We start from the raw sequence: 23,928 nt of genomic DNA on the forward strand, positions 1-23,928 counted from the left end.
CTATGCATTTCCACGTGTTTGGAGTGGGGTCTCTTCCCAGCAATGGCTGAAGTCACTGGCAGGAAAGATAGCTCTGTTGTGAGATATTCTCATGGTAGCCATGCAAGAGAGCAAGCAGGAAAGCACAGTGCCTCAGGAGGCCCAGACTCAGAACAGGCATACATTCTCTAGCATGCATACTACTGCATCCTCCTAGCTAAAGCCGTAGTGACAAGCTCAGGCCAGACTCAAAGAGGGAGGACACAGATTGCGTCTTCTGAGAGGTCTGGATACATGGGGCGGTAGGGACCTAGCCGTTCACAGAACACACCACACCACATGTGTTTCTCCTTTAATAGCTTACAAGCCATCTGCCAGTAACCTTGTGTTCTTCCTCTACATCTCGACCACATCTTTTTTTTCCATTGCTGAGGCAATGCCTCACCCTTTAGAGGTCTCAGAGACCCAAGAAGGTGGCTGAGCCTGTGGATCTAGGTAAGGAGTAGGATATGCTCAAGTTTTTGCCTACTCAGGACCCTCTGGGGGGAATCACAGATACTGTAGCAAACCACAGAAGTATGGTGGGGTAAGAGCAGGGACAAGTAACTGCTGGGAAACAGTGTTCCCATCTCTAGCTGGTATATAAATAAAGGCTGGTACTATACAAAGCAATGGCTTCTAGAGACATGCATCAGGCCAAGTGAGGCAAGTCTGAACCATCAGGAGCAGCCAGGCCTTAAGCAGGCCTTACACCTCTTAGGATACTGATAAAACCGGGAACTGGATGGGTCTGCATGAGTCTCCAACAGCAACACTGCCCCAGGAAGGATCTCATCAAATGAAACTCCTCACATATATTTAGTTTTCAGGTCAACTAGTAGTGGAGCCATCTCTCACACTTTTGAAAATCAGAAGGAGCACCGCCAACAGTGTACCCTGGAACCTAACCTCCTGAAATGAATTTTCCACCACCTTAGATATCAGATCAAAAACTGACAAAGAATCATTACACTGTACAAATAGCTTTGTGCGAAGGGAAGCCAAATATGTACATTTTTCAGGGTCATGCCAGTTCACCTGTGATTCAAGAATGATTCAGATCTAGTTCAGGAAATTGCTTTGTGGAATTTTTTCACACTCAGGTCTACCATTACTTGTCTATTGGGGTTCTTCTTTTTAAAATTCAATTTATATTCTGAATAGATGATACATGTTCCTGGCACTAAATTCATAAGCTACACCATAATATAAAGTAAAAAGAAATGTCTTTATCATCCCTATCTAAGAGCTACTCACTTGCTGTCTTCAGTGACAGCTAGAGTTACTAGATGCTTGCACGCATGTAATTGTGCTTTTTATCTACCTATATAGACAAAAAGCACAATTACATGCGTGCAAGCATTCATACATAAACTTTACTAAGTGGTAGCTACTGAGAACATTGCTTTGCATCATGCTTTTCCCCCTTTTATTTCCCCAGTGCTAGAGATGGAACCCAGGGCTACAAGTATGCCAGGCAAGAGCTCTACTACTGAGCTACAAATCTAGCCCATGTTCTTCCCACTCTTAATGTTGTGGGTCAAGCATTAATCTATAGAGAGCTTTTAAAAGACTATGCCAAAATTCTGTTATATGGATATTCCATATATGTTAACTTATGTATATTCTATTATTTAGTCATATTTTATCAATGATGTATTTATATTGCTTTAAGTTTGCGATATCAAACAACGTGGCCATGAGAAACTTTGTATGTGGGCCATTTTGCACAAATACATGGGTATTTGTAATAAAAAAAAATGTCTGCAAAGCAAAACCGGTCAGGCTAAATGAACCCCAAGATAAGGACTCAAATGTTTTTTTCTTTCTTGCTATTGTTTCTAACATATTTATAAGATATTTCTTTTGTGGGGGGGTGGGGGAGGGAGGAGAATTGGGGGGGCAGGGGGAGGATGGGAAGGGATGGGAAGGGGAAACAAAGGAGGAGGCTACAATGCTGGATAAGAAATGTACTCATTATCTTGCCCATGTAGTTGTAACCCCTCTGTACAGTATTTTCACAATTAAAAAAAAAAGATATTTCTTTGTTGCTTTGTATGTCCCTCCCCCATGGTATAACCCCTGTTTTCATTGTATTTGATATTGGTATAATTTGTGGAGGGGAAGGGAAAAAACAAATTGTTTAAATAGGGATACAGGTGGACCCATTGCAACAATGAGACGTACAAGAAGACATTATGTCGTAAAACCAACTTTACAACTTTGGCCATGGACGGGGTGGCGGGGGATCTGGGGGGGGGGGGGTGGAAAGATGGGAAGGGATGGGAAGAGGAAACAAAGGAGGAGGCAACAATGCTTGATAAGAAATGTACTCATTACCTTGCCCATGTAATTGTAAACCCCCTGTACTGTATTATCACAATAAAAAAATAAAAAATGCAAAATGAAAAAAATGTCTGCAAGTAGAATTCCTCTGTCTGTAGTGTAGTGACTGTGTACTTGTAACTGATATAATCAGCCCACTTCCCAGAGACTGAACCAGAGATGTATCATTACAATTTATAGGCTCAGATCGAGCCCATATGATTTTCACATTTCTAGTTATTTTAAAAAAATAAGACTAAAGAAAGAAGACAAAAAAAAGGAAGAAGAGAGGGGAAGAGTATGAGGAGGAAGAAAATATATGGCAAAAATCTTATATGGACCTTAAAGCTTAAAATACTTCCAATCTGGATTTTCATAGAAAAAAAAATCTGGGTGTAATATCACACACTTGGAATCCCAGCTACTTGAGAGGCTGAGGTAGAAGGTTCACTTGAGTTCAGGAATTCAAGGCCAGCTTGGGCAACATAGCAAGGGAAGGAAGGAAGAAAAGAAGGAGGAAGGGAGGGAAGGCGAGAGGGGAGTTTGCTTATTCCTACATTATGCCAGTTTTTATTCCCACAAGCAATGTATGACAGAGAATTTTTCTTGGCAATCTGTTCTAATAATGTTTGATCAAATTAAGATTTAAAGTAATGCTTTGGGTTTTGTTCCAGGCAAAGACCAAGAGGCATCTGCATGGGCACTAGCATTTTTCTGGGCAAAATCACAGCTTGTTCCAGGACACAAATATAAACTGACACTTGAATTTCTCACCTCACTGTCACAAGTGGAAAGAAAAGGTTAGTATTCCAAAATGTTAGAACTGAAGGAACTTCAAAGGTTATTCAGTCTGACAGTGACAGACTTTGTAGCCCATTAAAAATTCAAAAAGAATTTAAAGGACTAAATCGATGTTGCCAGCTTTTTATTTTGCCAACTATAATCATTGACAAATGAAGACAACCTAACCACCATTGATTTTCATGACCACTTTAAATAATTTAACATAGCTAACATAGCTGGGCACTGGTAATCCCAGCTAATTCAGGAGGCTGAGGTCTGAGTAGTACAGTTTGAAGTCATCCCAGGTAGGGAATCCCAGGAGACTCTTACTTCCAACTAATCACCCCCAAAAAAGCCAGAAGCTGTGGCTCAGGTAGTAGAGAGCTATCCTTAAGCACAAAAGCTCAGGGGCAGCACTCAAGCCCTGAGTTCAAGCCCCAGGATGCCCCCCTCCACTAAACACACAATAATAATTTAACATAAAGAGAAACAGAACAGATCCAGTATTAGAATTAAGAGAATCCATTAAATTAAGTCCATTTATCATCATGAAAAGTTAATCACATGGTCATTTTCCTGCTGCCAATTTTGCTTCAAATTGAGGGAAAATCTATAATACATCCACATTTGAGAACCAAGCTCATTGTTTAATAAATAATCCCCATATCCAAATCCTAGCTACAAGTTTCAATCTGATAACGATGAATTTTTGACAGAAATAGAACTCCGGACCTCTACCCCCAGTTTCATGGTTTTTCCTTAAACCACAGTTCTCCACATCCAAAATAAATGAACCACATAATTGATCCAAGAAACATTCTGCTGCCATTCTCTTCCTTCCCTCCTCGGTGCTCCTTCATCGTGGGTCTGATCTGCTTGCCTCTCCTGTAGACCCTGTTTCCAGTCCTCTTCCCTAGGGGGTAGGGAGGCTAAGTTCACACATGCCCAAACAATAATCACTTATCCATCCCAAGTGTGTGCAGTTCCCCCCATAGCCCTCATAATCTCCCTCATTTTTTAATCCTTTATGCTGCTGATGAGGCAGAAGAAAGGGCAAACATGCATAGCTTTCTACAGACAATTAAGATTTCCCTTGTTTTCCCTAAATATCAGAGCCAAGAAAATGACCATGGCCTTGCACACGGAGCTAGACCCAAGTCCTTGCCCTTTCCTGCCTTCCATGGTGCTCTTCCAGCATTTTTCTGTGCCCTAGGTGCTGTTCTCTTGCCCAGTGATGGCTCCCCCATGATCTCATTATTGGAGTGGGCTTCATTTTTCATGGTCCATTACATGGGACAACACTCTCACGCACAGCTTCTCGGCCTTTCCATTCAGACACTCAGGTCTTGAGTGTGCATCTGCAGGCCCCCATGCTTTCAGGTAGCCCTGCAGCACAAGCTAAATGATGCTCGGCACTATGGAGCTTCCTGCGGCCTTTTGAGCATCACCGAAAGAATTCACTGGACAGAGTGAGTGTTGAGAATAGCTTGAATAAACACAGCAGTATTAGCTCAATCATTCAATTTTCAATAAAGACTTTAGCTTCCACACTGCAGGGTTTTAATAGAAGTCTTAAGTCCGAAAAATCTCCCGTGCCTTATGTAATGAACCAAATAGCAAGACCTTGGGCTGTCATACCAGGTCATGCTTATTTTCAGGTCTTCCTCCATCTCCCATCATTCCAATGCACACTTGAAGATTATTCTTTTTCTTTCACAACACAATGACGCTCCAATAATGAGATCATGGGGGAGCCATCACTGGGCAAGGGAACAGCACCTAGGGCACAGAAAAATGCTGGAAGAGCACCATGGAAGGCAGGAAAGGGCAAGGACTTGGGTCTAGCTCCGTGTGCAAGGCCATGGACGCTGATTTTTATTCCTTTACTGGTAGCCCAAGATCCTTAAATGGACTTTTGTTGTTGATGTTCCTTGTAATAGACTCTGCTCAAAAGCATTCTAATTCTTACCAGGAAACCAAGAAACAAGACATATCTCAGAGAGATGTAACATGGACTAAGGAAGTTTCATCTCTATGCCAGTACTGCAGGCTTCCCCAAAAGCCTGCTTCAGGTTGGACATCAGGCTCAGCACAGAGGCATGACTCTCTAAGTCAGACTGGCCAATTGAGTTATTTATCAGTTATTTATTCAGTCATTTATCCCCCCAGAACACCACAATGTGGACTGAGTTAGATTTGATGTTGCAGACAAATGAGGAGACTCTGGCCTCCTGGTCATGAAACAGAGGACCTACCATGCCACTGCACCAAGGTGTTAGATTCCTGACCTACAGCTGGCACTTCTAAGACAACTGCTATTAAAGAGATGGACAGGAGGTGACGTGGTTCGTATGGACCATTAGAACTGCAAAATGGTAGAGGCAGACGAGGCCACAGATGTTATCGTGAACAGAATTGGTAAATAAATTAGAACAGAGGTCACACCTGTGCTAAGGCATGTGCTTAGCACCTGTCCTCTGTTTTTAATTCTTCTACCCATACATTCAGCCAACCATGTTTACTGGGTATCAGGTTAAGCACTGGGAATACAATAGTGAACTAGAAATGCCCTCATGAGTTTATAACTGAGCTAATGAAATTATAACTGTTACATTTCAGAAAGAAAAATATACCAAACAACTGGAGCAGGAAAACTTAAGATATTGCTGATGTTCTAGACAACAGAGAATTACTGTATCTACACTAAATGGATTCTCAACTTATAACAGACTTTTTCTGTAAGTAGTCTAATTATAGGTGAATAAACAAAATAAGAGTTCTATTCATTCAGAAAATGTTTATACTGAGGATTTGCCATGTGCTAATCACTATATTAAGAGTAACAAAAATAAGTGATAAAATTCCCATCCTTAATGAGCTTACAATCTAAAGGAGAAGGAAAGGGTAAGAGTTTCAGTACTGGTGACAAGGCTATAATGATGGGTGGAGCAAATGCTGAGAAGAGGATGGGGGGATGTGTGGCAAGGGGTGGAAGGAGGCAGCCACAGAGACTAAGCTGAGGGCTGAAGGAAGTACAAGGGTGCCAGGCAGGCAAGGTGGGTGAAGGGAACAGCATGCGAATCTCAACTGAAGATGGTGCTTAAGGGTGGGCAGAGAACATTGTAGGCCTCTGCCATACAAGCCATGAAAGTGAAACAAGCCACATCCTACAGGGCTCTGTATGCCATGTCACTGAGGCTGGACTTCATCTTGCAGGGGAAGGAAAGGCCCTGCTGTGTTCTGAGCAGCAGGCATGATTAGATTTTCAGGCTGGAACATTAACCCAGTTGAAGTAAGTGATAGGTACTTCATCTACAACTGAATGCATAGCTGACAACAGACTGAAGGATGGGACTGGCCCACGTAGGTGACCATAGTGCAGATTGCAGAGATTAAATGTCACTTGTTCTTGCTACTTTGATTCCAAATCAAAGAGGGTCAAAATAAAAACCAACATTTAAAAACAGGTAGATCTGGGCACCAGTGGCTCATATTGGTTATCCTAGCTATTCAGAAGCTGAGATCTGAGGATGAAGCCAGCCTGGGCAGGAAAGTTCATAAGACTCTAATTCCAGCTTACCACCTAAGAGCCAGAAGTGGAGCTGTGGCTCAAGTGGTAGAGTACTAGCCTTGTGAGAGCACTAAAGAGGATTCAACCAACTTAGAGCCAATCCAGAAATGTAACATAAAACCCATTTGTAAGGAAATGGAAAGACTTGGAAAAAATCCTATTAAGTGAAGTAAGCCAGGCCCAAAGAAACATAGGCTGCCTGGTTTCCCTCATTTGTAATAATTAGTATATGTCTAGGATAGTTCTAGCAGAGTATCACAATAGCTTCATAACTGTGTACTTATGACTTTATAAAAATGATGCTATACCACCTCACCCCAGTTAGAATGGCTATAATCAAGAACTCTAATAACAACGGATGCTAGAGGGGATGTAGACATAAGGAAACCCTACTGCATTGTTGATGGGAGTGTAAACTTGTTCAACCACTTTGGAAAGTAGTATGGAGGTTCCTCAAAAGACTCCACATAGAGCTCCCCTATGACTCAGGAATCCCATTTTTGGGCATTTACCCAAATGATCACAAACAAGACCATACTAAAGCTACCAGCACAACTGGTTATTGCAGCATTATTTACCATAGCAAAGATATAGAACCAACCCAGATGTCCCTCAATAGATGAATGGATCAAGAACATGTGGTATATATACACAATGGAATTCTATGCCTCCATCAGAAAGAATGACATTGCCCCATTAGTTAGGAAATGGAAAGACTTGGAAAAAATTATATTAAGTGAAGTAAGCCAGGCCCAAAGAAACATAGGTCCCATGGTTTCCCTAACTTACAATAACTAGTATATATCTGAGACAAGCAGAAAAGGTCAGATAAGATGATGGTAAGTGAAATTAACCCCAAGATAAGAACAAAAGTGGTTTTTTCTTTGTTGCTATTGTTTCTAACATATTTATAAGGTACCATGTAATTTTTTTTGTTGCTTTGTACGTCCCTCCCCTCTGTTTTCACTGTATTTGATGTTGGTATAATTTGGGGAATGGAAGGAAAAAAAGCAAATTGTTTAAATAGGGATACAGGCTGACCCATTGCAACAATGAGATGTATAAAACGCTATGCTGAAAAACCAACTTTACCATTTAGGCGGGCGGAGGGTTGGGGGTAATGTAGTTATGGAGATGGGAGGGAAGGGATGGTAGGGGAAAAACAAAGGAGGGGGCAACAATGCTTGATAAGACATGTACTCATTACTTGCTCATGTGATTGTAACCCCTCTGTACAGTATTTTCACAAATAAAAAAACATTTAAAAAAGTAAAAATAAAAATGATGTTAATCAAAATGAACTACAAGAGGGTTTTTTGTGGGGGTTTTTTCCTTAGTGTACTGTATGCAATTATTTCTTTTTTCTTTTGTTCCCCCCCTTTGGTTTACCCCTTGTTGTAACTGTTTTTAATTTCTATTGTATATAAGTTTATCTGACTCAGGGATGGGAAGGGGAATCACAGAAATGGTGAGACAAAGGACAAAGGGTGAACCAATGCAACAATGATACTCACTAGACACTATGTTAGAAATGAACTTTACAACTTGGAGGGATGAGAGTCAGGGGGATGGAAGGAGGGAGAAAATGAGGGAGGGGGTTCATAAAGAAATATACTCATTACCTTACTTATGTAACTGTAACTATAACCCCTCTGTACATCACCTTTACAATAAAACAAGAAAGAGAAAAAACTATTTGTGGCCAGATCCTGCAACAGGAGCACTTCATTAGGACTCTCTCACATCAGAAAGCTGTTAAGCAAGATAGGGAGCATTTGTGTGTAAGTATATATGATGAAATTCTACTGTCAAAAAACAATCTGGGCTGCCAATGTGGAGGTGGAGACATTCCCTCATTTGAAATCTACAATCACATGTAAATGAGCGTAATGCAGAAAGTGTGAGAAAGGCAGAAGCAGTTACCTCTTTAGTACTACTGAGATCCTTTTTTGTGTTTGTGATCTGTGCGTGCCAACACTACAATCGTGTTCTTTCCAAAAATGAAAAGACATTTTTAATGATGCATTTTGAGTAGAAAAACTGAAAGGGATATTGTCAATCTGCTGTGTATTTATGACACTCAAAATCTCAGGCTTGCTTTCACAAACATGTATCAATGAAAAAAATGGGGAAAAACAACACTGCAAACTTCCCTCTGTATGTGCATGCTCGTACTAGCATATGCACGTGCTAGTACTAGGGCTTGAACTCAGGGACTGGGCACTGAGCTTTTATGTTCAAGGCTAGTGCTCTACCACTTGAGCCACAACTCCACTTCCAGATTTAGGTAGTTAATTGGAAATAATAGTCTCAAAGAGTTTCCTGCTGAGGCTGGTTTCAAAACTCAATAGTCAATTCTTAGTCTTCTGAGTAGCTAGGATTTAAGATAGGATCCACTGGTGTCTGGCTTAACACTGCAAACTTGAGGGCTGTGGGAGGAGACCTGAAAGAAGAGATGCACAATTCTGGTTCACACTGAGTTCGTACAACCCAAATACCGGGGCTCCCTGTTTTCATCTGCTGATACAGAAATTTCTCAAAAGATAAAGGGAAGGTAATTTTCATTCTCCCTGACATCTCTTCCAGTCCCCTTACTGTTTATGAAGACAAATGGAATGACTTTTTAGGGACAAAGTCCATGCCAGGATTTGAAGTAACTATTTGACTTTACTCTCAAGTCTCTTTCCAAGGCTTCAACCCTGTTGAAAATATAGAGTTCTAAGTGAGGTAAGGTGGTTCAAGACAGTGATCCTATCTACTTGGGAGACAGAAACCAAGGGATCATGGTTTAAAACCAAGCCCAGACACAAAAATTCACAGCACTCCATCTCAACTTAAGCCTGGATATGGTAGTACACACACCTGTTATTCAAACTACAGCCAAAGCACAATGGCTGGGTACAGGGGTTGGCACCTGTCATCCCTAGCAATATTTAGAAGGATCATAGACCAGGCCAGCCCAGACATACAACAAAACCCTAGATTGAAAATAACCAAGGCAAAAAGGGCTGTGGAATGTGGTTCAAGTGAGAGAGCATCTGCTTAGCCTAAGGCTTTGAGTCCAACCTTCCACACCAGCAACACAAAACAAAAACCAGACTTTAGGTCCCCTCACAGAAATTCTGAAGCTGTCAGTCAGGAATGGGCTTGGGACTCTATTTTCTCAAAGTTCCACCAATCCTCGGCCAGGTTTGTAAACCATGAACAGAAGCCTGCGCTCAGACTTGACAAATGGCAGCCATAGCTTTCAGGGTACTTCAGAATTTCTGCAACATGGACTTCACATGAGCTGCCCCCCCTGGATCCTGACAGGTCAAGTGCTTGTCAATCATTTCCATCTCACAGCAGGGGAAATGGGTCATTAGCCATAGTGCCAGAGCTCAGATCAGCTGCCACATGCTGGGCCTCTTCCACCTCCCCCACCATTTCAGCCTTAGCCCAGGGTTTCTGAGCACAGCTGACCTCTAACCTGACTGACTACAGGCTCACTTCATGGCACTCGGCAAGCAACCTCTAACCATGGGCATCTGAGCACTGGCTGGGTATGGCCTCAAAGACCCTCTGCATCCCAAGCAGCCTTTGCACTATGAAAGAGCTAAAAAAAATCCACATTCATAAATTTGTATAACACACAGCTCGAGCACTCGGAACTAATTTCAATTTAAAGCTGCAATGAGAAAGTGTCTGGAGAGGAAGAAAGAAAACAAATGTATTTCACCAAACCCACCTCTACAAAGAAAGCAATGTTCCTGCCTTCGCTATTAATTTCCGTACTGTTCTGTTGGAAGTTAATTACTTTATTTCAATGCATAAATCTAAATTTGTGGTTGGTATAATTTACTAGATCATAGAAATAGGAATAGGATCCCATGTAATCAGAAAAAGTCATGAGCAAGAGTGTGTGTGTGTGTGTGTGTGTGTGTGTGTGTGTGTGTGTGTGTGTGTGCAGATGAGCACTGGCAGTAGACGAAGAAGGCAGGCAGGGCAGGGGACTGAAACCTCTTTTGGTTTGGAATAGGCTTCTATATTTCAGCCTGTATAGCCAGGTTCTGGCAGGAAAGGATGGCTCACAAATTAGCCATCAAATTACAGATGTTCCTGGCAGAGGAAGCTCTCTAATATTTGGATGTAGGGGACAACTAATTATGATCCATAGTCAAGAAACATACATGACCCATTTTAGTCTGACTCTCAAGCTACGAATGCTTTGTGGATTTCTAAAGGACTGGAAAAATCAGAAGACTATTTTGACATGAATAACATATGAAATTCTGGTTTCCGTATCCCTTGGTAGAATTCTGCAGGCATGAATCATATTCATTCATATTTGTGTGCTGTGTATGACTGTTTTCACATTTAAAAACAAAACAAAACAGAGTTAGGTTGTTGGGACAAGAGTCCAGATGATCCTGAAACACCTACTATCTTCCACTTCAAAGAAAAAGTTTGTCAACCTCTGCTTTAGAGCAGAGAGCTGAGGAGCTGTTAGACTGCTTCCGAACAACTAGCTCTCCTCTAGCTTTGTACTTAATGCTGCATTTAAAAATCATCTCAAATGATTTTTAAGTCCAGTATTTCGTATTTGATACTGACCCATAAATCTGTAATCTCTGCCTGACTGTGCCATGAATGAAGACATTGCTGTGGCTCCCTAGGGTGGAAGAGGGCTTCTGCATGTTCAATTGCACCCTTAGAGTGATGGATGAATAAAGAGAGGCAGCCAAGCATACTAATCCAGGAGGGCCCACTACATGGCTGTGTCTGAGCCTCCTTTCACTGAGGAATGGGTAGCTGTAGCCTGTCAACAAATACCTCTAGCAGTCTTGCCATCTTCCTAGCATCAATATACAAAAGTCAAAAATGTAATGCGTAAAGCATAATTCAAAGTAGGAGGGTGGGCAGCCTGTCAAAGTGCAGACAATTCTATCCATTGCCATCAGCCTAATTTTTGGCCATCTCTGAAGGAAACACAAATTATCAAGCATTTGCTATTGTTGCACTAGTCAGCTAATTCAATTGTCAGAATGTTTTAAACCCTGTAATTTGGACAGGAAAGAGGGAGAGACTTACTCTTCTGAACTGCATGTTAGACTATTCTATGTCCTGTAGCTTGCTTGAGGGTAGAAACTGGAAAATCTTCTCCCTTAGGAAATTCATGTTTGTAAATATCCTAGAAAACCAAACAAGTAGCAAAATGGTTTAGAATAAAAATAACCAGCTATTGTGCTGGTGGTTTATGCCTGTAATCCTAGCTACTCAGAAGGCTGAGATCTGAGGATTGTGGTTCAAAGCCAGCACAGGTAGGAAAGTCCATGAGACTCTTCTCTGCAATTAGCCGCCTGAAAACCAGGAGTGGAGTTGTGGCTCAAAGTGGAAAAGCATTAGCCTTGAGCAAAAGAGCTCAGGGACAGAACCCAGGCCTTGAGTTCAAGCCCCACAACCACCAAAAACAAAAATCCAAAACAACAACAAAAATGCAGTGGTTTATTATAAACATTGTAACATATATTCTAATTTGTGACTTTATCATACACACTGATTGTTGGTTTAACTCTTAGAATACTTTATTCACCATTTAAACTACACATAATCCAGCCCTCTTACCTAGTAGGGTTTTTGTTTTGTTTTGTTTTTAGTTTTTATTTGTCAGATATAGGGCTGAAATCGGGGCCTGGGCACTGTCCCTGAGCTCTTTTGCTCAAGTCTAACACTCTATCAAATTTGAGCCACATGTCCACTTCTGGTTTTTGAGCGGTTAACTGGAGATAAGAGTCTCACAGGGACTTTTCTGCCCAGGCTGACTTCAAACCACAATCCTTGTATCTCAGCCTCCAGAATAGCTAGGATTACAGGTGTGAGCCATCAGTGCCAGGCACCCAGTAGTTTTATTTAAACCTTTAAGCCTTATAGTTTTATAACGTAACTAGTCTTTAGACTCCAAAGTAATAAGGTAGGTGCCCTTAAACTGAATAACTTTGTGATCTTATTTCCCTGTTGGAAACTTGAATACATTTGGACAAACCATTACAGCGCCTGGTTTTTCTAGCTCCGCTGCTGCAGGTGCTTGTATACAATGCTGCTGTTCCCTAAGCCCCAGTTTCTACCTGAAGAAACAGGGTGAAAGCCACTACTTTAAATTTGATTTTGACTCCATAAATTATACACTCATTAGTTCAATATTACAACATGTAAATCATCCTTCAATAAAGGTATTTAAAATTTTAAATTAAAATATAGTTAAAGGGCTGGGAAGGTGGCTCAGTGGTAGAGCGCTTGCCTTGCATGCATGAGGCCCTGGGTTCGATTCCTCAGCACCACATAAGCAAAAAAAAAAAAGCCGGAAGTGGCGCTGTGGCCTTGAGCTGAAGAGCTGAGGGACAGTGCCAGGCCCAGAGTTCACGCCCCATGACCAGACCCCCCCCCAAAAAAAAATCATCTAAAATTTTTAAATTAAAATATAGTTAAAGGGCTGGGAAGGTGGCTCAGTGGTAGAGCGCTTGCCTTGCATGCCTGAGGCCCTGGGTTTGATTCCTCAGCACCACATAAGCAAAAAGAAAAAAAAAGCCAGAAGTGGCGCTGTGGCTCAAGTGGTAGAGCGCTAGCCTTGAGCTGAAGAGCTGAGAGACAGCGCCCAGGCCCAGAGTTCAGGCCACATGGCCAGACCCAAAACATAAATAAATAAATAAATAAAATATAGTTAAGAGAGAAAGCCAGGGACAAGAAACATCAGTGAGAGAAAGCAAGACAGAACTGTCTGCAGATTGAAGAGTATGATTGCAAGCATGCTATCTGAGAAGAAACTGGGAAGGCTAAGAAAGCCAGACCAGGCTTGAGAGAAGAAATGACACTTTAAGGGTATACTCAGGGGTATGTCCTACTTAAAATCATCTTCGTAGGGCCAGAGATATAGCTTAGTGGTACAGCATTTGCCTGGTATATATGAAGCCCTGAGTACAATCCCCAGAACTACACACAAATTTGTGCACACTCACACAAAGGTCAAGTCATCTTACCAAGTCCCCCTAATACCATGACTCCTCTCCCCTGTCCCATAAAGTTCATCATCTTTTTTCTCTAGGCAGTGTTTTTGACATGCTTTCACCAATGAACTCATCATGCTACATAGTAAACATTTGATGAAAAGTCTGTTCCTGGCTAAACTGTGAGCTCCTGGAGCTGAGTGGCTATGTATTTTGGCAGCCCTATTCCCTAACTCAGCCCAAGGGCTCAAGAATGTTAGATGAATGAACCTGAATAATATTGCTTACTGAAAAAAGAACAAGCAAGTTAGTTTTAAAGAATCCATGAAGTCATAAGTATATGTGTACATGTAAAATGTATATATATGTAAATATAAATATATATTTGTATATGCACATACATATTCATATATATGTACTGTGCTCCAAACAAGGTAAGCATTAAGTAATGATTCATTTTCATTATTCATTTAATAAATAATTGAAATTAATAATTAAATTCACTTAATTCATAATAATGAAATTTTCATTTTCCATTATTACCAAAATATGTCAAGCGCCATGCTACAAAAAGAAGTCTATTTTAAAGCAGCATTCATCTACAAAACAAAGATGTTCCAAAAGCATGGGAAATAAGTAAAACTAATTTTAGATGGTCCTTTGCCCTATCATCAAGGCTTCTGTGCTCAGATATGGGCCGGATTCCAAAAGGCCTCACAGAGCTATCCACAGTAGAGATCCGAATCCTCCACATCTGCAGAGCTGCCATCCTGCACTCATGTGGACTTATGGGCTTGTTGAGTTTACTGAGGACTCATTCAAGATTCTACTTTCACTGAGAAAAGACAAGAGATACAGAGCCACAACAAGTAAAAGCAAGAGATAATAGTTACATTTTCCTCCTCACCAAAACAAACCCCAGCATATCAAGGAACTGATGAACTATTTATGTAGCTGGCCCCTAATGAGATGTTTTTCATTGGTTCAATAGATAATTATTGAGCTCCTGCTATGGGCCTACTATTACAGTAGATGATAGGTACATCAAATAACAAAATATTTAAACATGTTCAAGGAAAAGGTAGAGTGGCCCTATTAAATATCAAGACTTACTCTAAGAATAACTAAGTACAGATTAACAGCCCATAGATTCAGCCATATTTAGAAATATAATAAATGCCAAGAGTGTGTTGTACATTGGAGGGGAAAGATGAGGAATTAAGTGTTTCTGAATCTCTACCTTATTTAATATATGAAATTTAATTCTAAGATGGTTAATGGCCTAAACAGTAAGGGGGAAAAGATAAAAACTGATGAGTACTGTAATCCTAGCTACTCAGGAGGCTGAGATCTGAGGATCGCGGTTCAAAGCCAGCCCGGGCAGGAAAGACCATGAGACTCCTATCTCCAATAAACCACCAGAAAACCGGAAGTGGCGCTGTAGCTCAAGTGGTAGAGCGCTTGCCTTGAGCTGAAGAGCTGAGGGACAGCGCCCAGGCCCAGAGTTCAAGCCCCACGACCGACAAAAAAAAAAAAAAAAACTGATGAGTAAACATAGGTAAGTAGGGTGCTGGCCGCTCATGCTTGTAATTCTAGCTACTCAGGAGGCTGAGATCTGAGGATTGAGGTTTGAAGCCAGCCTTGGTGGGAAAGTCTGTGAAATTCTTATCTCTAATTAAGCACCAAAAACGCAGAAGTAAAGCTGTGGCTCAAGTGGTAGAGCATTAGCCTTGAACACAAAAGCTCAGGCATAGCAAACAGGCCCTAAGTTCAAGCCTCAGGGCCAGCAAAAAAAAAAGTTATGTATTCTTTTGGTCTGGCTTAAGATCTGGGTTGCACAGACAGTGGTTTATTCCTTTTTGTAGCTGATATATTTCATCTCATAAATATAATATACCCCAGTTTATCTTAATGTTTGTATATTTAAGTTATGGTGAGTACATGATGTCAATGTATTTTCTTTACTCTTTTTTAATATGTTAGATATCCACCTGTCTAAGTATAAGTCATAGACTGCTAGAGATTTTCTAAGGTCTGTACTCAAGGATGAAGCATCCTGGATGTAGGTTCTGTACCCTGTCACCCAGACTACACAGAGCAGATGCCAGTTTCTGGCTATAAAATCAAGAACCTGTATCTTCACAAGCTTCTCTAGAGAATCTCAAGGACAACACATTTATAAGCCCTTGATTACAAAGACATTCTCTAGGCAGTGTCCCATAGCTCCAAGGGCTTCGATCAAAATCACTACACAACAGTAACTCAAAACCTTATCAATTTACTTTTTTAAAAATTTTTTTTGGGTTCAGTTGTGGGGCCTGAACTCTGGGTCTGGGTGCTGTCCCTTAGCTCTTCAGCTCAAGGCTAGCGCTCTACCACTTGAGCCACAGTGCCACTTCCGGCTTTTTTCTTTTTGCTTATGTGGTGCTGAGGAATCAAACCCAGGGCCTCATGCATGCAAGGCAAGCGCTCTACCACTGAGCCACCTTCCCAGCCCAACCTTATCAATTTAAAGAAAACTTTCTTCTAAACTGCAGACCTTAATACCCATCTGGCTACCCAAGTGACTGGAAGCTATCTGTAACTCAAACTGTACTGGTTTTGCCTCTAGTGTTTGTGTCTCAATTCACAGCACCACCACACACCCACTAGTGCCAAGCCAGAAACCTGACAGTCATTCTTCATCCTCTCCTCCCTTTTCTCCCATCCTCCCTTATCGATCAAGTCCTTCCGAATCTACAGCCCAAATGCCTCCTGAATACAATGTTTCTCTCTGGTCTCCTAACCACCTCCCTCTTCCAGGCCATCTTGATTACTTCCCAGCTGGTCTTCCCTCCTCTAATCTTGCCCTCCCCCTCCCCCCTTACCCTGCTACCTCTTTGGAAACAAATATTTTGGCAATGCTGTGCCAAATATTCTACCTAGAATAAAATCTTCTACCTAGAAAATCTTCTACCTAGAATAAAATCTTCTTCCCCTTTCTCTGGTTGCCCTTTTCTTCGGGTTTCAGATCAACTTTTATATCCTTCTAGAAAGTGTTTACAAATAGGCAACAGTATCTACGGCACAATTCTTAATCCTGTTTATCTTTAGGAAAAACTGCACACCCCCTGAGAAGGTTGCACAGAGCTTGCTCACACACAGTGGGCTACCAGGGCAGGAACGGAAGGCGATTTTAAATGTTTGATGAGTGTTAGCATATTACATTTTGTCTACACATACACTATACCTATGAAACGACACCAGCTTCTTCCTTTACCTTGGAGATAAGCATGACTTTAACCTCAGGGAGTGAGATGTCATTTGCAATGCTTGTGTTCTATTCTCTCGCTGTGTTGGCAAGCAGTGTCATGGGTTAGCTCAGCAAAAGAAGCAAGAGACGGCAAGACACAGAGCCAGCCAGCTTGATTTTTCAAATTAAAAAAAAAAAGGCCTATGTATTTTTCAAAAGCGTTTCAGCTCATTTGGGAGAGAGGTACAATGCCCGAAACCTTGTTAGGATGGCCATGATTGAAATAAAAAGGCTTTTGGTGCACAGGCTGAAAGTCTCAATTCTGTATGTGCTGGGATTTTCCGTCTAAATCACAGCAGGGTATTCACGGCTGCTGCAGGAGGCTGCCTGTGAGCCTGCCAGCAGTTCACCCAGAGCAGGAGCACTCGATTTTAAACCTTAACCTTCCATCCCACTTGTGTGTGTGTGTGTGTGTGTGTGTGTGTGTGTGTGTGTGTGTGTGTGTGTGTGTGTGTGTGTGTGTGTGTGTGTGTGTGTGTGCTGGCACTGAGACTTGAACTCAGGGCCTAGGTGCTGTACCTTAGCTTTTTGCTCAAGGCTGGTGGTCTATCACTTGAGCTACACCTGCACTTCCATTTTCATATTGCTTTGTTTTTGCTGATTAGTTAGAGAAATGGGCAGGCCTTTCCTGCTCAGGCTGGCTTTGAACTTCAATCCTCAGATCTCAGCCTCCGGAGTAGGTAGGATTACAGGCCTGAGCCACCAGCACCGGCTCATCCCACTGTTTTGGCATAAACATTAAGAATCCAGATTCTTGTGCCAGAATGCCTAGTTTAAAGTTCCTGCTAAATCCATTTATTAATGGTGGTATGCCAGGCAAATTATTTAGCCATTAGTGTCTGGCTTCCACACTGAAAACGGAAGTAAAGCAGCACCTGTTTCATAGGTTTATGGTGAGAATGGTTACTCACATGAGGAAGTGCTCAAAAAACACCTCCTATTGTTATTATGAGCCATGTTTAGAGGCACAGCACTAAGTCTGAAGAAGGGATGTAAAATAGAATCAAGATGAGAGAAGCAAAATAACTAGCTGTGCAATAATAATAATAATAATAATTAAACAGTTTCACAGATTCTACTCAGACCTCAGGAAAACTCTTCACCACAAGTTAACCTGTCCAGTCACAGATAGTAAAGATGTGAATTCAGGAAGCTAAGTCTCCCCAGATCAAGTTTTGAACCATAAAGAAATATGGCCTCCTAGCTTTACATCTTCCCCTTTGTCAAGTGAAATGCCTGGCCTATAAAGTAGAAAAAGGAGCAAAGGATGTACGGAATGCAAGGCAAGGAAGTATAAACAAAATAAACCAGACCTGTCTCCTTCCTTGACTTAAAAGAGGCCAAGCGACACACGTTTCCCTTTATCATCCTTTCACAGCCAGGAATGGGCCTGCTGTCTTTGTAGACACTTTTCTTTGAATTCAGTAGGCCAGAATCAAAACCATTGCTAAAGACTTCAACAGGCTGACAGATCCTTCTCACCCAGTAAGACCAAATGTGATACAGAAACACAGGACATGAAATATGAGGTACACTAGAGTCAGGCTGGCAAAGAATTCAAAGTCTAGCTCGGCTCTGTCACATCAGAAAACTTAACCTTCAGAGCAACCCTTTTTATCATCTGCAAAATGAGAATAAGACCATCTTCCTCTCTGTGGATAAACTACTTTGATTCAGTTCCTGAGAAGAAATAGGAGACAGGCAGTCTTGCTTGGGCTGGTGAGAAGCTAAACTGGTCCCATCTTTAGAGAGGCCATTTGATAATACCTCTTTTCTTTAATCTGACAGGCTTACACAGCATTTAAAATGCACCAGGAAAGTAGAAGAAAGCAAGGGAAGGGCATACTTGTATAGGGGAAGGGAAGAGAAAATGACTGATTATTTGGAAGGACACAAGAAATGGGGTTAGCATCAATGACATTGGAAAGGAAATCAGCTAGTCTGGCAAGATGACACAATTTTCACTATAAACCTTTTTAAATCTTTTGAAGTTGATATTATACAATTTTTTCAGCTATTAATTTTTAACTTAAAAGTTATTACAAAAATGAAGAGAGATAACAGATGCCTGGCACTAAGAAAGCCTTCATTAAATAGTAGTTGTTATTATAATTCTTTTTCTGCATCTGATCTCTAACTTTTTTTAACACAAATAAATTTTTAAGGCAACCTGTATTCTCAAACCCCCAGCTTTGCATAGGAAAAAAAAGTCTCATGTTAGACAGAAAAAAAAAGAGCAAAACTTTAGCTACATTAGGAGAGGAGAGAGGAGACTTGACAGGGTGGTTTTTCCCAGTTCACATGACACAAGGGTCAAAGCATTAACGATGCGGTAATGCACAAGCCAGCCTGTTAGTCCATTTAGGTTGCTAAAACAAAATACCAAAACCTGAGCAACTTATAAACAACAGAAATGCATTTCTCACAATCCTGGAAGCAGGTTAATAAGGTCTATGCAGATCTGGAGAATGGTAAGCGCACACATGCTGGTGTACAGGTACCTTCTCCTCACGGCCTCACCTCATGCAAGGGACAAGGCAGCTCTCTGGGACATCTCTTGTAACAGCACTGACCTTCATTTGTGAGGGCTCTGTCTTCATATCCCCATCATTTCCCAAGTTCCCAACTTCTTAACACCTCACCTTGGGAGGTAGAATTTCAAGTCCCAGTGTATGAGGAGACATAATTATCAAGACTATGCCATTTCTCTTCAGAGAAGTCCACCATTTGCACATTTCCTGTGCAAAGTCTATTCAAGAATACCAAAGGAAAGTCATAATTTTCATTCTTTTATTTATTTAGTTATTTTTAATTGTGAAAACACCGTACAGAGTGGTTACAATTACATGGGCAAGGTAATGAGTGCATTTCTTATCAAGCATTGTTGCCTCCTCCTTTGTTTCTCCTTCCCATCCCTTCCCATTGTCCCCCTTTCCTCCTCTCCCCCCATGCGCCAAAATTGTAAAGTTCATTTTCAACATAATATCTTGTATATCTCATTGTTGCAATGGGTCCACCTGTATCCCTATTAAAACAATTTGTTTTTTCCCTTCCCCTCCACAAATTATACCAATATCAAATATAGTGAAAACAGGGGTCATACCATGGGGGAGGGACATACAAAGCAACAAAGAAATATATTATAAATATGTTAGAAACAATAGCAAGAAAGAAAAAAAACATTTGAGTCCTTATCTTGGGGTTCATTTCGCTTAACATCAACTTATCTGACCATTTCTGCTTGTCTCAGACATATACCAGTTATTGCAAATAAGGGAAACCATGGGACCTATGTTTCTTTGGGCCTGGCTTACTTCACTTCATATAATTTTAGTTCTTTTCCATCTCTACAGTTATATTGATCTGTCACAACTGCACATTTATCATTTGCATCTGCCAAGCTGCTAAATTATCTGCTTCTCTGGTACCACAAAGGGTCTGGGGCAGGGACAAAAAGTTTGTAGGAAGTAGAGTGTAGTAGCAAGAACCAAGATTTTGGAGACAGACAAACCTAACCCAAATCTTAGCTCCAATGCTCAACTGAACTGTCTTGAACTTATTTCATTGGAAAATTATGACAGCAGTTACTACTTCATAGGATTCTCATTAATGCTCAATAAATAGTCACTGAAAGTAGCTCTTGTCAGCATCATTGGGGCATTCCAACTGAAGCCCAAGCTCCTTCTTCCCCATTTCTCTCACAGAGTTATGGTATCAAGTCCCCACAAGCTCATGTACTAGGGACTTGGTTGCCAGCTGATGGGCTTTGGGATCTTAAGGGCTCAGACCTAATCAATCAATAGATTAATCATTTGATGCGTTCAAAGAATAATTGTATTGGGAAGAGGTGGAAAGCTGGGGAGGTGGGGGGGGGGGACCTGGTTGGAGGAAACAGGTAACTGGAGGGGGTGTCCCTGGGAAGTACAGTTTGGCCTTGCTCCTGTGTTCCCTTGCTCTGCTTCCTGGCTGTGATCAGGTAAGTAGTCTCTGCCACCGCTCTCTCACTGCCAGGATACTTTATCTCACCCGTGGGCTTTCAATCAGTGGAACCAAGAACTATTACCTGAAATCTCTGAAACTTTGAGCCACAAGAAATCCTCCTTCTTTCAACCGTTTCTCTTTGGGATTTCTTCCCATTGATGGAAAGTCTGATTAGGACACACAGACCAACAATGAGCAACCTAAAGTGTGCAAAAGAAGAATCTCATCTCTCCCTTCCTCTTACATTAGTAAGTTCAGTTGACTCTCTACCTCTCTACCACACTGCACACAAAGATGGTCTCCTTTCTCCTGCCATCCCATTCCACAATCCACTTTACTCACAGCAGCCCAGAGAACTAGATCCTATCATTCTATTCCTCCACTTAAGAGTCCTTTAAGTAACAACCCTAAACATTTAGGCTAAAATCCTAACTTCTCACAATGGCCAACAAAATGCTATGCCTCTCACTTCATTTCAGTCTCCACCCTGCACAGTCCGCTCTGCTCCAGCTCTGTGTCTTCATGCTGTTTCTCAGTGTATATAAACGGTTGCTGCCTGGGAGCCCTGGCACCAATGCTCCTCATCCAAACCTGCACATAGCTGGCTTCTTTTCATCATGCAATTCACAACATGTCAGCTCCTCAGAAATGTGCACCCAAGCTGAAAGGTTTTCCTCCCTCAACTCACTCTCCATCACATTATCTACCAGGGGCCAATTCATAGTTGCACTCATCACTAGCTAACATTCTTTGCATATTGTGTTCTGCCCAATTATCAAATTTCTCAACTAGAGTGTGGCCTCCAAGAGAACTGAGGCTCTTGGCTGTCGTGCTCTCCGCTGTGCTTTAATGAGCTTAGAACATTGCCTCTATGTAGTATGTAGTAGTTGCTTAATACCTGCCAATGGCTGAACTCCAGTCCCAGAGCTTCCCATTGAAAGGGGAGGAAGTGGAAGTCGGGGAATCTGCATTTCTAGCTGACATCCATTTCTTTTCTCCCGAGACAGGTGATAGGAAAATCACATTTTAACTCTCCTCTCTGGATGTTGAAGAGCCCTCTAACACAACATATTTAGGCCCAATGATTGTATTCAGGATGCTTTCCTTAACTACCCTGGTGATGCTAAGGGTAAAAGGGATGTAACTGACCCTTGAATATGGAATCCAAACCAGTAACCCACCAAGGCCACTTTCCATGCAACTGCTCCACCAATGCAGGGCATGCTAAACTAGATGTCCAGCCTGATTGGAATCTTGTCTGCCCCAGAAACACCCAAGCAGGCTTGGACTCACTCCAAAGGTAAGCCAGGTAAATTTCCATGTCAGCTCACCAACAGAATTCCAAAGACAACCAGAAGCCAATTCATAGCGCTTGCACTATCCACACTCCAAATATTCCTTTCCCAACACACACGGAAGACTCCTCCCAGCACCACTAAAACAAACAAACAACAACAACAAAAAAACCCCACCAAACCAACCAACCAACCAACAACAACAAAACCAAACCTGAGTTCCCTTTTAGGCAACCCACCAAAGCAATCTATAAACCAAACCCGAAATGCCCGGGGCCGTGCTGGAAGACAGGCCTGCTCTGTTCTTAGCATTTCTGTTCAGCTTTATCTTTAAATGACATTCAACTCCTTCCTCGGCACCTGATCAACCTGACAACCTCAGGGTTGTCTCCGGAGTGGACCTTAGTGGATTTGCTCCACTCTCCCTCTGCACCCTACGTTTGATGACAGCCGCCTCCACCTCAAGTGAGAATGGCTGGTGGCACCCCGGGAACAGGTCACCTACCCAGGCACCCACACTTCCCGCGCCTGCTAGCATGGGACAGGTAAGAGGCCTGCGTTGGGACAGCCAGGCTCTCCTCCAGGGCTGACTTTGGGCAGTCCCAGACTCCCAGGCCGTCCCTTAAGGTAGAATGAGCCTGGCAACCCCAGTCTTTCCCTTCGGCAGGGCTGGGCACGGAACCTCCCACCTGCTGTTGAGGAAGTGCGGGCCTGGGGGACGCCGCCTCCGGCGCGCGCCCGGCGCCCCATCGCCCCAGGAGCCTCTTTAGGACGTCGCGTGGTGCCTGCCCCCCCCCCCCCCGCCTCCCACCTTCGGCAGTCCCGCCGCACCCCGGGTCCGTGGTCCTTCCAACCCCGACTTCAGCTGGCTCCGGGGTGGGTGCCCAGAGAGCGCAACGGACGCGCCGTAAACTTTACGGGGCTCGCGGGGAAGGAGCGTCGCTTCGCCGCGGGGGGAAGCGAGCCGAGGGGCGTCGGGGAGGCGGGGTCCCCGAGGCAGGGGCGCAAGGCGCAGCCCCCTCCCGCCCCCCCAGTCCATCGGTCCCGGTGGCCTGGGGTTCGGACCCTTGAGCGTCTCCGCGGTGCGCCGGAGGATGGCCGCGGGGCACGCCCCCCCTCCTCGGCGTCCCCCAAACTCTCCCAGTTCGGGGGCGCCCCAGTCCTCTCGCCCGGCTCCCCTCACCAGTCCGGTCGATGGCGGGCGCACTCACCCTCCGCATGGCGTCGGGACCTTCGGCCGGGCTGGCGTGGGGCGAGGTGCGGCCGGCCGGGAGCTCCTGGCTGTCCCCGCCTGCCCGCACACGCGTGCGCCGCGGCTGCCTGGGAGTGGGGAGGGGAGGGAGGGGAGGGGAGGGGAGGGGAAGGGAGGGGAGGGGAGGGGAGGGGAGGGGAGGGGAGGGGAGCGGAGCAGGAGGGACTGGTGGCGCCCTGGTGGCGGCCGCGGGCACTACCCCCCCCGCCCTGCTCCCGCTACTTCGCCCTCCTCTTTCTGAGTTCCCCGCCGACCCCGCGTGGGGAGGGTCTCCGGTCCCCCCCCCTCAGCACCGTGAAGCTGGAAAGTTACCACCGAACGCCGCGCCCGTCTGCGGGGGCCAGGTGTGAACTCGCTCGCACCCCTTTAAAAGCACATGGGTTTAACCGATTGGACGTCTCAGCTCGGACTCCTTCGATTCTTCCCACCCT

At 43.2% G+C, this 23,928-nt stretch overlaps 1 protein-coding gene across 1 annotated transcript in view; it reads right to left on the minus strand.

The window, feature by feature from the left end:
* The window catches only part of Tmcc3 (transmembrane and coiled-coil domain family 3), a 248,766-nt gene extending 225,213 nt beyond the window's left edge, over positions 1–23,553 (minus strand). Inside the window, exon 1 of the mRNA XM_042693092.1 lies at positions 23,457–23,553. The gene's annotated coding sequence lies outside the window, so the exon portion shown is untranslated. The remainder of the gene's footprint in view (positions 1–23,456) is intronic.
* Positions 23,554–23,928: the final 375 nt, after the last annotated feature.

This window comes from Dipodomys spectabilis, unplaced genomic scaffold (genome assembly GCF_019054845.1).
Source record: "Dipodomys spectabilis isolate Male_0828 unplaced genomic scaffold, ASM1905484v1 ptg000163l, whole genome shotgun sequence".
Classification (NCBI taxonomy): Eukaryota; Metazoa; Chordata; class Mammalia; order Rodentia; family Heteromyidae; genus Dipodomys; species Dipodomys spectabilis.